The 13,991-nt window shown below is 42.0% G+C and overlaps 1 protein-coding gene across 3 annotated transcripts in view; it reads right to left on the bottom strand.

Annotated features, from left to right (window-relative positions):
- The window catches only part of LOC6609877, a 77,058-nt gene extending 72,691 nt beyond the window's left edge, over window positions 1-4,367 (bottom strand). For 2 of the 3 annotated variants that reach the window (XR_004361325.1, XM_032714987.1), the window contains exons 1-2: window positions 4,185-4,367; window positions 2,707-3,003 (exon numbers count right to left, since the gene is read on the bottom strand). The gene's annotated coding sequence lies outside the window, so the exon portion shown is untranslated. The remainder of the gene's footprint in view (window positions 1-2,706; window positions 3,004-4,184) is intronic. The other variant, XM_032714988.1, reaches the window with a different exon arrangement.
- Between the last annotated feature and the right edge of the window lie 9,624 nt (window positions 4,368-13,991).

Below are 13,991 nucleotides of genomic sequence, written 5' to 3'. Positions count from 1 at the left end.
GTTGAAGTGACAGCCAGCTCCAGCAAAGCTGACTTAACTCCGCCAAGGTTGTAGACCTTCGGCTAGCGAATACCAGAAAAAGAACCAGAATTGCCGAGGAAGGGGTTTTTGGAGCAGATGGAGGAGTAGGAAGAACAAAAAACGAAATGATAAAGTATTCCAAAGGCCAGGGCAGACAGACACACATACAACACACGAAAATTGACGTAACTTATTCGCATTTATATCACTCCTCTCATCGGTGGTGCCTCCGATATAATACCGACGAACCATCGGCATCGGCATCGGACATGGCTAAAGATTCAGATACAGATACAATCATCAGTGTCGGCTCACGCAACAAGCATAAACAACAACTACGGCCCGGCGCGTCAAAATTAATACGTTTTTAAATGCCAAAGCCACGCAGCTTCCTGTAGAGAGAAAAAAAATACAATGGCTAGGGGAGGGCGGGTTGGGTAGATCCGAGACCCTATACCCCAGAGCTCAAAGATCCAAAAGATCTTCGGGTGCCCAGTTGGCCCAGCCACGAAGTTGCCAAAGTCTTACGCACATGCGTGTAATTGTTTTTATTCTGGCCCGTCTCCGGTTTCCATGTCGAAGTCAAGACCGTCGGATTTTGGCGGAGGAAGTTCGAAGAGTTTTTAAGGGAATTTTATTAAATATTAGGGAAATCTGACTTAGAAATAAAATATTAAGATTTGGGAAAGTCATTAATATTATGCACTATTTAGTCATCTTGAATACTAAAAAAAAAAAATATATATAACATATAATAATAGTTTGTTTCATTAAACAAATTAATCAAATCTTTCTGAAACTTTAAAGATGCATAACTTTGAAAATCGTTTTTAGCACATGATTAGGCAGAAATAGTCGACAAACTCTTGCATCAGCCCTCGCAAAGTAATGATGACTGGAGCTGCGATCCCAAAGTGAACAATTTACGGAAAAGCCAAACCGAATGTAAATTGAATTTTAAAAGGCAATTTAACGTGCTCGCCTGGGCCGACTGTGGGCATAATTAAAAATTATCTTCAAATTAACACTCGACAGGGCAGAAATGATATAATTCCTGATCTACGCAATTTATTCATTATTTTTTGCCCTACCGTTTGTTGGGCTTTAAATGGTGTTCAATGTTCTTTTTTTTGTTTTTTGGTTCTTAATTAACCGATACCAAAAGCCGAAGGCAAATATGAGTTATGTGGTGCATTTGAAATTATGGGAATCCGATTTCCGTGTTGATTTATTGGCCTTTGAGATAAGCGAGCAAATTGCATTAAAATTAATGCCAAATTAATTAGCTGCAAGAGGAAAAGAAGGGCGAGGCAAAAGTGATTCGGTTCTCACAGCAAATTTCATTCAGAACCATTCCGCCCACAAGCTGCTGCATTTAGTGCAATTTAATTGCATTTCTGTTCCGGCATTCAAGTGGAAAATATTTTTGGTCCAACTGAAACTCGAATCTTCATTGGGGATTACCGCAGGATTATGGCGGCAAAGGAATTCATTTCTGTGTGGATGCAAAAGTTTTGCAATGAAAAATGTTTAAGCACTATTTGATTCAAAATGTGCATTACATTTTCCGGGAAATATCTAAAATATTTTTCAAGTGTGATTTATAAGCCATTGTGTGTTGTTTCTTCACGACAGCCAATCGAAAAGTGCATTTTAATCTCGCCTCTCAATTATAACTTTGTTTTGCTATGCGAACAGTTTCCAATTTACATAAATCAAGTTGATTCGACCTAAGCCAACCAATGCCCACGTGCCTCATTTGTACACACACATTTTCATTTATGAAATCGTTGGTACAGTGCGTTTCGTGGCCATAGTTCAAAAGCGGAACCTATAAGCTAATATTACATAGCAGTTATTGATTTTTTAATACGAGCGGCGTACTGCTCTATCTGCATCCACAAATCGACCTATGTTTATTCCTTGCCGCATCGACAGCTGGCGAATAAATGTTGTAAATAAAATTTTACGCCGTTTTTATGATTAATTCGCTGTCATTTAATTGCCACAAAATGCGACAAAAACAGATAAAATGCCAGCAGAAATTGTCAAACAAAAATATTATTCGACGCGTGTATTTGCATATTTGGCAAAAAACTTTGCCCAATTGGCTTTTGAATATTCGCGAGTTGGTCAAAATACTAAACAGAAAAACGACAAAAACGCAACAGCAACAGAAATAATAATAGTGTATTGGAATTTATGCAAATGTTGCACGCGTTTGTTGATATTTGTTTTTGCAGTTTTTCAGAGGCGCGTCCCGCTGCCTTTAAAGTGAGTTTTAAGCGAACAGCATCATCATTTAGTCAGTGTGGTCGTAAAATCTGCGAAACTTTAATTGATTTGCCTCACTCGAGCATGCCGAGCACGTTTCGCTGGGCTACCATGTCGTATGGGTAATATTTGCTGAGCTGCAGCCGAGGGTGAGTGAGAGGGTGTAAATATAAACGATTAAATAATGGAAAGATGCTGATTAGATGGCATTACACACGGGATATGAGGTAGCAAATGAGATGCAAAACAATCCAATTTAATTGCAAATTTAAATTGAAATTGAAATTTTGCCAAATTTGCTTAAAGGCCCCCCGAGAATTGGAGTGGGATGGAAATTTCAATGAAGACTGTAATTAATCGCAGTTCAAAGATATATGGATAAGAAAACATAATTGCTTTGCATTTACTCACATCGTTCACACATAGTTTTCCATGTTTTGTCTCTGAATTGTCTCTCAATTTGTTTGACTGTTTCCACTTGATGAACGTAAATTGTAATTAATAATGCAAAATATCGACACAGAAACGAAACCGGCTTCAAAGTAAAAGACACAAATATTCAATAATACACATCAATATTTATGAGCGAAATTTCCATATTTTTGGTTACACACTTTCATTCAAAAAACACAAGCACAAATATTTTCGGAAATTATAAACCAATTTAAATGGTTTTTTGATTGGAAATTAAATCCTTGTTGGGAAATGCTGAAACAATAAAGAAATACGAAATAATGAATAAATTAAGAGTTAAGCATTACATGTTGAAAATTTATTTAAACATATAAACATGAGCTGCCAAAATGTTAATTAATTGCAAAAATTAAATATTAAAGGAGTAATGCAATATAAAAATTACTTCTAATCCGAAAGCCTCAAGGCATTTTAATTATGAAAAAATCTGCCGGCAAACAAATGTCTGCAAATTTTCCTTTCTACTTGGCTAACTGCCTACCCCCCGGATTTCGTCTTTTTCGCTGGATTCCGGTGGGATTAAGGCTATATCTGGGGTTCTAGGGCTCGAAAGAGAGTGCGAAGGAGGACAGTGGCTACTAAAACTGTCTCAAGTTAATCGCTTTTATTTATTTTCGCCCTGTGCCAAGCGAAAAAAGCCAAACACACGCACACACACACACCCAGCGACTCGGGAACCTTAACTGCAACCGGTTTTTCCACTCGCACACACAGGGATTTTTTCTTATAATTTTTTTTTTGCGCGTTTTTAGCTATTTTCTTCTTTTTAATATAAACTTTTTTCGTTTGTTTGCTGTTGAAGAATTTATGAAAATCATAAAACAAAAGCGAATTTCATTCCACATGTGCAGCAGTGTGTGTGTGTGTTTTGTGTTTAGTCTGGGCTTAGTTCCGCTCGTGTTTGTGTGTGTGTGTTGAGGAGCGCTTAGGTTGCAGTTGCAACAGATAGACACCACAAGCACAGGCTTTCATGTCTAGCCAGGTAGCTATATAGTAGGTAGTAAAGGTAGCTGCTCTTGGCCAGGTTAACACGCCAGGCCTGGCGACGTCATAAAGTCAGCTGCCGCTTCTGTTTTCTTTTGTTGTGACTTGCTGCCAGCCTTTTGTTGTCAGTTGTTGCTGCTGCTGCTTCGGCTGCTGCTGCTGCCGCTAGATGTTGCTGTTGCAGCAGCAACTATTCGGTTGACAGAGGCTGCCAGCCAGCTTTCAAGGCTGTTTAGAAGGCAGCCACAATCACACTCACAGACGCATTCGGCCACACTGGCATTCATTTCTCCTGTCATCAAATTCAGCGATTTGAATTTGCTCAAAAATCTATGGCAGAACATTTGTTCGTTTAGACTTGAGAAAACAGGCTACCGTTTTTAATTAATTCAACAATTTTGTTTGGCTTTTTGTTCTTGGGTTCAAATTACCGTTTTCAATGTGCGGGAGTAAAACGTGTTTTGATTTTATTGCTGCTGCCGCTGCTGCTGCGAGTGATATTGCTGCTTCTTTGGGTTTTCAGTTTTCTAAAGCGCGGACACGAACTGAGAGATTTGTATTGGGAAAACCAACACGCAAAGAGACGCAGCGTCGAGTTCGACTTCTTCGTTCGGCTGGCAAAGCTCAACTGAAATGCCAAACAAAAACGCTCGCCACTGAGTCGCTGTTGGCCAAGATGAAGAGGAAGAGTTGGCCACGAACTGGTTTTCGTGCAACGCCGGCATGGCCCGAAGTCGAAGGCTTCGGCTTATAGCTGTTGCTCTTTTCGACCGCATTTAGTAGTAGAAAATAGTAGTAGATTTTTAGATTTGGTAAGAAATAATAAGTGGCCAAGAGCCAAAAAAAATCCAAGGCAATTCATCTGTGGCCACAGCCAAACAGATGAAGGCAATTAGCTCCGAAAACCGAATTCTTTTTTAAATCCCTTCAAATGACTTGGCCATTTTTCAAAGCCGCTCTTCGCGTTTTGGCCCGCTCTCTTAGCTGGAAAACTCACACATTGCTCTCTTCGGCGGAAGTAAAACTGCATCAGCCGGTTTGTTTACCTTTTTTACGTGTCATACTGTTATACCGGCAAAACAGCTGTGACTTGGCCAACACACACGCACACTCTTCACTTCCGTGGTGGCTGTTTGTATGTTGGTATTCAGTTTTTTTTCCCCAAGTTAGTGTGTGGTTGCCATGGCGTGTTGATAAATAAGCAAATAAATAAATAAACACCTTCAAGTGTTTGCCCAAATTGAGTCAAATTTTCACTCTTCTCGATTGCATTTGCCGCAAGGGAAAATAAATTGAAATACTTTTGCCCGATTGATGACTTCATTAAGTGCAATTGCAACAATTAGCCAAAGTTTGTGCACTCGATACACTTGGCTTGATTGGCTCCTGCAAACTTAAGGGTATTGATTTACAATTTGTCAAAAGTTGATTTTCCAGTGAAATTTATCGAACCAGGTTTCCCACCAAAGGTTTGTTAGGAAATAGTGTTTTGGCCAAACAATAAAAATATATTAAAAGTAATTTATTAAAGTGGGTATTTTCAATTATATCGATTATAATCCATTGGTATTATTTACCAAATTTGGTAGATATATGTGCATATTAAACAACAAACGGACCACAAATACCTCAATTAATTCAAAGTCCCAAGACGGGTTGTTCCATGTGGAATTTAACTACACTACATTTACCTACATAAATGTGGGCAACGTATCTTAAATCAATTCACAAACGATTGGGTTAAATACATTTAATTGAATCAGTGGAATTGTGACAGATAAACATAGATGTCTGTGCCTGCTTTCAAATCGCTGGCCTCAATTATTTTCACAAATTGTAATTACTACATCGAAACAATTGAATTGTTTTCCGGCTACTGTTTTTATTTTTTTGGCCCACACCCACTCCACACTCCCCACTCGCCACTTTGCAACTCCACACCCAGAAATACAAATGGTATTGAACACGGTTCGATTGTGAACCTTTTTCTTAGCCATTTCGGTTATTTCATAACTTTATTAATTCACTCGTTCATTGTTTCCGTTGATAGCAGGGGGAGGGAGGGGACCCCGTTGTTTACGGATGCCAATTCAAGCGCGACAAAAGACAAGAAGCCGCAACCAACCAACCGGTGGCCACAACAAGCAGCGGGCTTCAAGTCGGGCCAAAAGAAATTCCAATTAATGAAAATGAGAACAAGGCACGGGGGGGATTGCAGGGGAGCAGGCTATCGGGGGGAATCGAGCAATAAAATTATGCAAACAGCAGGTGTTGGCCATTAGCTTTTCCAGTGTTTTGCTGCAGTCGCCAATTTGGGTCATTAGCAGGTGTTGTCATCTCGTCCAATTTCCTTTTTTTATGGCCAAGCCAACAACCCGTCTTGCCGACCAAGCCACAAAACTTTGCCTCGAGCTCTGCGCAACCAATCAAAGTTATTAAAACAAAAGAGGAGCATACGAATTTTTTTGTATTTTATACCATTCTTTTCGACTTGATACCTGTGTTACCACGGCGCATTCGAAGTGTAGAAAATTTAATTAACTGCTAAATTAAATACACTTTTCGGCATGCTTTTCGAGTTGTTCTAAGCTTGTTCTTTTGGCCGCTTTCTGGCCTCTTTGTTTATTGTGTGTGGCTCCCCGAAGAGTGGCGAACTCCGAACCAGAACGGGCCCAAAACCACTCACCACCCGCAATGGAGCGTCCACTTTGGGGTTGTTGCTGCTGCTGCTGATGTTGCTGCTGCTGCTGCTGCCGCAGTGCGTCGGAAGTTGTCGCCGGCAGTCAACAAACCATAACGCACAACAAACAACGGTACTCCGACCAGCGAAACATTTAACGCCGCTTGGCCCCACCCTTTGCATCTCTTTCGCACCCACCGATTGCACATGCCACACGGAAAGAGAGGTGAATAATAGAAATTCATTAAAAAATTTCTTTACCTCGGCGCTGAACAACAAATTAGCCCAAGCTTGATAAGTGGCTGGAAGGAAAATGGAAAAGAAAATAATTAAAACCACAAATGGGCGTTGAAATGTTCTAAATGCATAAATTAAGAACTTTAAATGCGTATATCAGAGTCCGATAAGTGTAGAATAATAAATTAATTAAACATATGGCAAATTAGGAACAATCTAGCGATATTTTACTGAACCACTTATGAATAATCTTTTACATTTTATAACCCTTTCAAAAACGCGCATTTAAATATTTTATTATCCATTTTATGCTTTGGAAAATGCACATTGTAGTCATCGATATATTAAACCGTTATCACATTTAGTGCAGGACATTTGGCAATATCAAAATTATCGATCGTAATGAATAGTTGTAGTTCGACTTAAATCGTCCATTGTTTACGTTTATCAATTTCCCGGCCATAAGCTGTCAATTTTATGGCCCAAAGCGGCGCTTCTCTTTATGAGTTTCAACACCCATTCTCCAAACATTCCCCCTCTCCCCCCACCACCCCTTACAACCCAACGCACTAAAAGTAAATTTATGTTGATGATTTTGTGCGCGGCGGCCTATTGCCATAGTCAGAAGTTGAAGTTTCGGTATTTACACCCATTACAAGCTGGGTAGTTGGGTATACTCGGCTTGTTAAACAGTATGTTACATAGGGAAGAAAGCGTTTCGATCATAATAAGTAATAAGATCCCGATTATTTTTAGGTTTAAAATTCTGCCTGTTTTCAATTCTGTTTGGAAAATAAATATTTAACTGATTAAAATACGACTTTTAATCATTTATGATAAATTGAAGAACTTCCTTCAGGTGAGTAATAGGTGTATGATAGTCGTGAAGCTGGACAACGACGCTCTCTCTTGTTTTTTCTATTTCGCTGGCGGCGCACGCAGACTGAGAGCCTCAAATTGGAGTTTGGATCAGAAGTTGCGAGCTTCTATATAGTATCTGTGTATATGGAAGGAGGCGGCTTCGCGAGGGACAGACAATGCAGTTTGGACCGCGGTCATTGGACTGCTGCCCACCCAAAAAGGCGGCACTAAATTGCTTTGAAATGCCGTTAGAACAATAATTGCGCGCACACCATACTGCCAACATATGATTGGAGCTCGGAGATAGAAAAGCCTTTGCGTTGCCAATTTATTGAGTTGTAAAATTTGGGGGACGGCGGCGAGGCAAACGGGCGACTGCAGTGTACAGCATATTAAAAATAAATAAATTAAAAGATGTAAGCCAGACGCGGAGGCTGTGCTCATTAGAGGCCAGCCGTTGGGGCCAAATGGAGCTCGAACGGCAGGGTAGGGCAAGGGGGGGTGGTGGGTTTGAGCCAACTCCAGACTAATTGCACAGCATAAATGGTATGGGGAAAATTCGCACAATAGACTGTGATGTTCTGGCCAAAATGTATAGATGGAAAAGGGCTAAACTAAGCTGCTAAGATATACAATATGCAATGTATAGTGAATTAGTTAATGCATAAAATCTGCAATTATTTTTTCCAGTGCACTTTTCCGCTGCGGCTTTTGGTTGAGACAGTGACGAATGTCACTTCCTTATTGCAAGGTCAGTTGGCAGCCCACAGCTCGCTGGGATTTCGGGATGTCGGGATCTCGGGACTTCCCTCCCACGAGCTGGTGGTTGTGGACTTGGAAGTGGATGCAACTGCAACTGCATTCGCGACTGCATTGATTGATGCTCTGCCAGCTGCCGTTAGTCGCCGACTTGAGCCGCCAAAGGAGCAAATGCAAAACTTCACACCAAATTGGCAGAGCCTAATCTGTCCCAGACCCATGGAAGAAATTCCAAAAATAGTCAGCCAGGCCAATTGGCAATGGTCTCTCTCCTGGCGAGTGTGTGTGTGTTAACAATAAACATAAATTAATGAAATGCTAAAACAGTCGCGGCAACGCAAACAGCGAACAAGCAAATTGGAAGGGGACATGTTTATGGGAACTGATGGGTAGCCAGCTTCTCTGCCTCACTGTACAGGTCGCACTCGGCGTGTGTGTCTCACCTCACCTTGTTTGGCGCATTTCGTGTGGCCATTTTCGGGGTAATTTGTTGTATCTCCACCATTTAATGTGAGGGAATTTGTTGGTATATTGTGTTTGTTAATTTATTTTATTTTTTCTTCTGGTACCAGCACTAAATAATTAAAATATCCCGAAAAGGGGGAGAGGAAAAAAAACGGGAAAAAACAGGAATGTTAACGACTCAATAAGAGATGCAAACAAATGACACCTGTGGCGGAACCAGAAGTTCTATCCACATTTCGCGACGCCTCATAGTAAACTGCACACAGCGGTTTTTGAAATTACCTTTATGAGTTATTAACGTTTGGTTAAAAAGTTGTAAGCCTGAAATAGTTTTAATCCGATAATACATTCGAGTAAAAATAGCACAAGGATATAAATGTTGAACCTAAATTGAAGATAATAGTTCTTTAACCAATATCGAACCAGAAAATCAATTTAAAAGACATTAAAGCTGTTGTCAGTCCTATTTTTCCGAGTGTTTCAGGCTCCGAGTGTCTTCCTTCTTCTTCAGCTGGCCATGCAAATCATTAGAGTGCCACGGCAGTCTCCGAGAAAAAGATGCCACAGCACAGTAGTTGAAGCTCATCATTCGGATGTGATTAACTTAAATACACAAGACATAAATATTTAAACGCTTGCGGCCATGGACATGGAGCGTTGAGCGAAAGCGGCCGTCGACAGTCAGCAGTTTGGTCAAATGAAGCGTGTTAAGTGCGGTTTCAGGGATTCAAGCGGTGCGCAGGGGCGCAGGGGGGCGTGGCAGCATGGGGGCATAAAATTGCTTTTAGCTGGCAAAACGGTTAAACGGCTTTATGCAAATGCCCGGCTTGCTAAATGGCCAAGAAGACCACGCAGAATTAACAGGCAAAGAGGCAAGTACTTGGCCATGGCCGATTGTGGCACCTTGTTGATCAATAATTGCCACACGACAGCTAAATGGGCTTTAATGCCACGTTAGCAGCGAAGGCCACGGCGAAGGGGCAGCAACAGCCGCTTCCCAAGGAAACGCAAATCAAATTCTAATGATGTTGTAATGCAGACACCCTGCGATGAAAAAAAGAAAAGCCCACAAAGTGGGTTGGAAAATGGAGGGGATCCCCCCAACCCACCAAACCATTTAGACAATGCCCAGGCACGCAAAAATTTCCGAAGCAGTGCAAAGTAAAGGCCGCAGCTGTGGATTATATTATTAGAATTGAACATGCAATCTGACAAGTGTCTGGTCCAAGGAACAGTATGGAAAGCAGCTGGAAAAAGTCTGGAGCGCTTATACCCTATACTTCAGTTCGTCCAAAGGATAATGCCATTGAATTATTAAGGTATTACGGGAGATTAAGGTAAGCTAGTCCTAATGACTCCCATGCTATATGAAAGTACCATTTAATTCCGCCTACTAAACGTTTTTAAGTAGACTGTGTTTCTGAAGATCAGCCTTCTTCCTCGACAGCACTTAAAATTTCCATTTGCAAAAAAAAGTGGGATACCCTACGCATAGAGTGGCGAGAATCGTTTCCTGGTTGGGCCCAGATCTCGGCCAGGCTAATTGCACAGCCATGAACATAAACATCGGCCGACGTCCGAGGGAGGAAGCCAAAGGAACGGGAAAGGAAGACTTAGCCACGGTCATCGTCATCATGGGCGATTTATGATTGCATTTCCTGTGACTGCAACTGCAACTGTGTGCTGCACAAGCCAAAAACCGAAACGCGAATTGATCGGTCACCGTTGGTTTGTCGCCCATGGTGCCACCATGGGACTAGTTGGTGGCCAAGCGGAAATAACACCGCGCTCGTTGCCGCTGGTGCCGTTCTCATTGATATTCCATGGAGACGGATTGCCGGCGACTACGACCCTTGTCTAATAAGGTATTAATAAGTTTTTGCCTTGGCCAAGACCAGCCAATTGCCGTTGCATTGCATTCTTGGGCTTCTTTGTTGGTTGTTAGCAGTTTGCCGATTGTTTTTTTTTTTTTTTTCGATCGTGCTGCTGAATTTTAAATGCATGATTACATTTCCACACTAGGCAGCAGTTACTTTACGTACTGTCAGCATATCTGCCCATAAAGTGGGATTATTGTTCTGGGAATGATGAGATATAAATCTGTTACATGAACTTTATTATTCGTAAATATTTTTCCTAACAACCCATTGATCATAAATTAATCAATAAGCAATAAACAAGCCAGTTCTATCCTTTAATTGATCTATTGTTATTAAAGAGTTTATAACACTAGTGAAAGGCAGAGCTAGTACATTTTCATTCACGTGCCCCCCTTTTACTGAGCAGTGTAAATGTGAGAGAATGACACCGGCAATCTGACTGACGCAACAAGCTAAAATTAACGTATGAATGTCAGATAAGTACTGCAGCTTTTGCTGTTGCTGATGGGTTGATGCTGCTGTTGCTGCTGCAACAAAGGTCAGCCAGCGCGTGCTGTTGCTGCTGCCAGTTGCCAGTTGACGTGACCCATTGTTGGCCATCTTGAGCCGGCCAGGCCGAGTCGTTCTGGAAGTGAAGCTGAGGCTAAGAGTGGTGATTAATCGGACACATGACAAAGATGCGTCAGGTTGTGGGAACCGCACGGAGTCTGCGACCTTAGCCGAGAGTTGGTCGGCAGCTTCTGGGACTTGCCATCGATTGGCAACCACTTGGACCTGCTGGACTTGCAGTGGTCACTTGTGACACACTCGAACGGGCTACGTGAGATTGGGGAAATTGGGTATGGAGAGAGTGGAGTTGGTTGTCGAGGGGTGAGGATGGATTCTAGTATTGGGCCTGCTGCAGATGCCAATCGAGAGATAACCACACACAGATACAAGCACACACTCACACTGGCCTACAATTTCAATACAATATTTGAAATAATTGGCCACAAATCGTCATTGCAGTTGCTCGTTGCTGCTGAAGTTGCCTCTGCTGCAGTTGCTGTTGCTGCAGCAGTTGCTGCTGCTGCGGCTGTTGCTGCTTCTGCTGCTGCTGCTCGCAGTCCACAAATTGCAGTCGGCTTAAACTGCTGCTGCCGCCTGACCTACGACACTATTCCTCCTCCCCCAAATAAACCGCCTCAAATTACTATTGATACTGATAGCAACTGCAACTGCAACAGCAACTGGCAACTTGCATCAGCAGCACTAGCAACATCAGCAGCATCAGTAACTTTTGTTCTTGTTCTCTTAATGCGTTACGGTAAATATTTTTGTCTTCATTTTTACTGTTAAGATCGAGATGAAGTTGAGGCATCATTCCCTGTCTCTTCCTGCTGGTCAATGTTGCCGGTCGGTACATTGTTGCAGTTGCGGCTTGCTGCTTGCTGGACTCCAATTAGCCAAGCACTCCCCATGCAACACATGCGGGCTTTCATGCCTAATAAAAAAAAAGCCTGTTCAGTTTGAGGGGCTTAGTGCCATGGTGGCTTGGAGGCTTGGCCAGGTGCCAAGAACTCAATCATTGCATTCGTTGAAACAATTGACGGTTGCTTAATGCGCAAAACGTGAGTCCAATTTGCATGACAACTGCAATTGCTGCCTGCAACCAGCAACAACCACAAGAGTCAACCTTCATTAGGTGAGATAAAAGGCATAAGTATTCTGCAGCCAAAGATTTGTGCACCTTTTGATGTCGATTTATTTTAAATCTAAGTCGAACAATTTATTAAACTGTTGCCCATCACAAACCTCGCTGATCTTTAGAGATGGCAGCGTGTGGCTTCCAAAAAAGCTCTCCTATAAGTCAAGTAAGTAAGCAAGATAAGTCAGAACCTTAACTATTACTTAAGTAAATCTTAAATATTAGACATTACATTTAAATGAAGACCATGTTATAGCAAATTGGTGACCCCGATTCGGTACCTTATTTCGTGTCACGCAGCCATCGCGAGTGGCTCACGCTCCACGGCGATGTTTCATCGGCTGCTGGCGCTGCTCCATTGCATAGGTCACGTGTTCCGTCGTGTGTCTGGCCAAAATATCAGCAATTGAACTATAGACATTTTGGCCAAATGCAGTAAGCAGGCCAAAATGCCGCGATCCCGCTTTTTGACTATTGCGAGTGGGGTGGACGAATCGGTGCGGTGGAGCGCAGGAGCTGCAGTTGCAGGTCGGCGCATCTTGGCAAATGTCAGATGCAAATGCGAAAAGCCAAGCCAAGTCTGTGTGGCACCTGCTAACTCTTGCACTTTTCGCTTGGCCATTTCTTTGGCCGGCAAGCAGACGTTGTCAGTCATAATTAATACGCTTAGTTTGAGTAACTTAGTCGCGCTGAGAGGAAGGGAACTTCTTTGGTTCTTTGGTGTTCTTCGGTGGCTTCATTAAAAAGCCATTAGTGGGAGATGAATTTCGCCGCCTATCATCCGCCACCCTTTGCAACTTTCTAATTGGAAACTTTTCCTATGGAGAGCATAAATTTTAGCAATGTTTGTTCGCTTTCCGATAAAATCAAAGACAAGAGCCGGAGTGCCGAGTGTTGAGTGTGTCAAACAATTTAGTTGCCTTTCGGTACCAAAAGGCAAGTTTTGCGTGGGAAATGCCGTCGATCGTCACGATCAAAAACGGCGACGGGGAAACCTCACCGTCAACTAGAGGTACATGGAAAATGCAAAGTAGATTTTATCGGCCGACTCTAACTCGGTCTTTGGCTGTGTGTTACTGTCCTGGCCTAAACTGATTTGCCACTTGACAAATGAGTTGACTGCCACATGTGCAATTTGGAAAACAATCCACCCACTTTAGATCTTCCCCGATACCTCCCCCTCCCACCCTTTTCCAGCAATTTTCCGAACGAGCCAATTTTCCCCCCATGTGAGACGAAAATGCAAAGGAAAACAGAGCGAAGCTAAACAAAAGAAATTCTACCGCTTTTGACTTTGACAATTTGCGCATTGATTTAGAAAATAGCTCTTCCATTGAATTGGAGCACTCTCCATATGAAAATGACGTGGAAACCAGAGGTGGAAAGTGCATCCGCGATGGGTTCAGTTTTCGGCGCACTGAGGCTCCAAATACTCTTTAAAAAAAAGAGTGCCAACTTCTAAGTAAAATAATTATAAAAGAGCATAAGAGTTGGCTTTCTATAGTTATTTACTCAGTTTATAAATGGCATTTCAAGTTCGTATTATTTCAATTTGAAGCCAGCTCTTGCCCCAGTTTTTTGAGCTCTGAATAGTAAAGGGTATGCATAATGCAGGGCATGAAAAGAAAAATTGCTCCGCAATTGAAGCTATCAAAAAGGAGCTTGGCCA

This window comes from Drosophila sechellia, chromosome 2R (assembly GCF_004382195.2).
Source record: "Drosophila sechellia strain sech25 chromosome 2R, ASM438219v1, whole genome shotgun sequence".
NCBI classification, from domain to species: Eukaryota; Metazoa; Arthropoda; class Insecta; order Diptera; family Drosophilidae; genus Drosophila; species Drosophila sechellia.
This window is presented reverse-complemented; position numbering and strand designations above follow the sequence as displayed.